The following is a 4,258-nucleotide window of genomic DNA, read 5'->3' as shown; positions in this document are numbered from 1 at the left end:
TAGGATCAGCAAGAGCTTCATCAGTTGTCTTCGGTTCTAGTTGTGAAACAAAAGCTGAATAGATAAATAAATTTAGCATTTGATTGCGAGTTCTTACTGGATCAGATGGATTTCCTATTACCAGTTCAGGTGGATGTGATTTTCTCCATCTGTACTCAGTATTTGTTGTATCAGCAATTTCTTCAGTTGGTAACTGAACACAGTTTTCAGTTTCAGTTGGTGCTTCGTCAACTGGTATTTGAGTGTTATCATTATGCTCTATCAACTGATCATCAGCAACGACTTTATGTACATCTGATTGGTCCAGTACTTCTGGTTCAGGTGTTTGAAATCTGTTTTGATTGCTGTGACTTTCATTTTTGCTATCATCTTCCAAACTGATATCTGTAAATCGATCAGCTAGCTCAACTTGATCAGTTGGCTTATCAGTTAGTTCAGTTTCATCGAAATCAACATGAGCTGATTCTTCAACATTTAGGGTTTTCTTGTTGAAGACTCTATAGGCTATACTAACTGATGAGTATCCAAGAAATATTCCCTCTGCAGATTTAGCATCAAACGCTTTTAAATAATTTTTTCCATTGTCAAGGATAAAACATTTGCATCCGAATATTTTGAAATAAGTAATTATACCTTTTCTTCCATGCCAGATCTCATATGGTGTTTTCATATGATTCTTATTAATAAGTAATTATACCTTTTCTTCCATGCCAGATCTCATATGGTGTTTTCATATGATTCTTATTAATCATTGATCTGTTCTGAGTATAACACGCAGTGTTTACTGCCTCTGCCCAAAACCTTTGAGAAATACCAGAATCAGCAAGCATTGTTCTAGCAGCTTCTTCAAGGGTCCGATTTCTTCTCTCAGCTACACCATTTTGCTGAGGAGTTCTTGCTGCTGAGAGCTCATTCTTAATTCCAGCATTTTCTAGAAAATTTTAAAGAGTTTGATTGATGAATTCAGTTCCTCGATCAGATCTGATTCGATCAATTCCAACTGATTTTTCATTTGAAAGTCTTTTGAAGACCTTTATCAGTTGTGAAGCAGTATGGTCCTTAGATTTGAGAAAAATAACCCAAGTAAATCTTGAAAAGTCATCTACGACCACCAAGGTGTATTTCATTCCCCCTAAGCTCATGACCGGTATAGGACAAAAAAGATCCATGTGCAACAGTTCTAAGCATCGGGATGAAGATTTGCAACCCTTGTTTTTAAAAGAGGATCGTACTTGTTTACCATACTGACATGCTGAGCAAAGTTTTTCTTTTGAAAAATTTATTTTGGGCAAGCCAGTTGCAAGTTCATGTTTACTCAGATAGGCAATGGTTTTAAAGTTTAAATGATTTAATCTCTTATGCCACAACCAGTTTTTAGGTGACTTGGAAGCAATAAAACAAACTGGTGCATAAGTTTGATCATTTCAACTGACTTTATATGTGTTTCCACAATGTTTGCCAGTTAGTATGATTTCATCAGTTGAAGTTTTGACTGAACATGAATTTTTGTCAAATTGTACTGAGAATCCACTGTCGCATAACAGACTGATACTAATCAAGTTATACTTCAGGTTTTCTACTAATAGAACATCTTTAATAGTAAAGTTACCATGGATAAGCTTACCCTTGCCCACAGTTCTACCTTTGGAATTGTCCCCGAAACTGATGTTTGGACCACTGTATTTGGTCAGTTGAGATATCACACTTGCATCTCCTGTCATGTGTCGCGAACATCCACTGTCCAAATACCATATTGAGTTCTTGTTTGTACCTGTTATCTGCAATCACACACATAATAAAACTTGGTACCCATACTTATTTGGGTCCTGAGCTGATTAGTTTCTTAGGAACCCACACTTGGATTAGTCTAACAGTCTTTCCAGTAGTTGTATTCCAAATTGTTTTTCTCGGCTTTTGTGTGCTTGGTGTTTAGTGTACAGATGGTACATTATGTATTTTAGGTTTATTCAACTGATTGTTTAGTCTTTATCTATTCTGAACAGGCTTGCAGTTATAGTAATTGAAGTAGCTATTTGAATAGTTTTTGTGAAACCTCTTTGATGACTGACTTTGTGAATCAGTTGAGGATTTTTGACTATAACCAATCCCATATCTTCTAGCCTTGTTCATATTTACAGTCGGTTGCTCAATCAGCTTACTAGGCTCAATTTGTTCTTGTACTACTCCTGATTTAACAAAGTGAATATATCTCCCTTTGTCTATTTTTAGCTTTGGTTGAGTGTCATTTGAACACATTTTTCCTTGAGTGTTGAACCCTAAACCAGTTTTATCAGAAACTGATTTTTGTGAATTCTGCATTTCATTTAGTGCAGTAGATGACTTGTTCCAAGATTGAATGAGCTCAGTCTGTTTTGAGTTTTCAAGAATCAACTTTTGGATTAATAACTGATCTTTGTTTCTTTCTACTTTTAACTCAGCAATTTCCCTTTTTTGACTCAACCCGTCAACTGATTCATCAGTTTTGGTTTTATTGTCTGTGGGATCAGTTTGCTTTGCTTTGATTTTTTCGAATAATGATGCAAGCTTTTGATATTCATTTACCATATCATGTAGTGTTAGAATGAGTTCTTCTCGTGTAAAGTCAGTTGAGCTGAAATCAAATACCTGTTGACTAGATGATTCTTCTTCTGCATCATTAGCCATCAGGCACTTGTCTTCCTCATCATCACTAGAGCTGCATGAGCTTTCTGGTTCTGACTCCTCACTGTCAGTTTCTGCCCATTTAGATTTGCTTTCTTCGGCTAAGAGTACCTCATGTTTCTTTCTGAAGGACTTCTTATCATCCTTGGGTTTTCTTTTGTTCTCATATGATTTCTTTCTTCTATCAGTTGAGCCTTGACTGTCCTTCTTGGGTTTAGGACAGTCAGCAATGAAGTGACCTGATTTGCCACAATTGTAACAAGCATTTGTTTCATCGTTGGAGTTGTTTCTTTGATATGACTTCTGAAAGTTTCCTTGATTCTTTCTCATGAACCTTCCAAACTTTTTGATGAATAGTGACATAGCATTATTGCTTAACTGATCAGCAGATTTCTCAACTGAACTAGTTGGTTCTGTTCTGACAGCAGCTAGAGCAGTTGTGGCTGCTAGTGTGGATGGTTCTCCTTCTCTGGTTTGCAGTTCGAACTCATAAGCTTTAAAATCAGCAAATAGATCGATCATGAATTTCAATCTGGTTCAGGTCTTTGGATTCTCTCATTGCCAAAGTTTTGACATCTCATTCTTTGGGAAGACATCTCATTACCTTCAGTGCAACCTCTTTGTTTGTACACACTTTTTCAAGTGCATTTAACTCATTGATGATACTGCTTACTCTTTCATCATACTCGTACCTTGATTCTCCTGTTTTCATTTTGATATTATCAAACTTCTGAATTGCAACTGAGAGTTTATTTTCCTTGGTTTGATCATTTCCTTCACAGAGCTGAATCAGCTTTTCCCAAATTTCTTTGGCTGTCTTACACATCTTTATTTTGCTGAAAGTTATTTTGTCCAGCGTCTTGTACAGAATGTCTTTAGCCACATTATCAAGATTGGCTTTTCTTTTATCTTCAGTTGTTCATTCTTCTCTGGGCTTTTCTATTCTTTGTGGTGCCCCTTCTGTTATGGCAACTGCTGTATTAGTTTTCAAAATCTTCATGGGTCCATCAGTTATGACATACCACATGTCATCATCTTGTGCAGCTAAATGAGCCTGCATTCTGATTTTCCAATCATCAAATTCTTCTCTGGAGAACATATGGATTTTGTTGAATGAAGTCATGCTAGCAAGTTTATAGATCAAAAGTATTCAAGAACAAGATTCAACTGCTCTGATACCACTTGATAGGATCGATTAACGTATCAAGAGTGTTTAGAAGGGGGGGTTGAATAAACACTCACAATTAAAATGAATCTTTTCGAATTTTGAATTCAGTTTGGTGACAAACTGATTCTCGGAATCTTGTTGGTCAATGACAATCAGTTAAACTAAGAGTAGTTGCGGAAAATAACTGACTGAAAGATAGAATACAAAATTGAAATAAAATACGCAAGGATTGTTTCTGGATGTTCGGAGATTTCAATCACTCCTACGTCACCCCTTCTATCTCAAGGATAGGATTTCCACTAAAAGACTTTGATCGAATACAAGACTTGTACTGACCCACTTCAGTTTGGACTTAACACTGCCAAAACTGAAACTCTTAGCATACAACAGCTTTTATCAGTTCGTGACTGATCTTAGCACAACTGATAT

Source organism: Primulina huaijiensis, chromosome 4, assembly GCF_012295235.1.
Source record: "Primulina huaijiensis isolate GDHJ02 chromosome 4, ASM1229523v2, whole genome shotgun sequence".
Classification (NCBI taxonomy): Eukaryota; Viridiplantae; Streptophyta; class Magnoliopsida; order Lamiales; family Gesneriaceae; genus Primulina; species Primulina huaijiensis.
The sequence above is the reverse complement of the archived record's forward strand: the minus strand, read 5'-3'. Positions refer to the sequence as shown.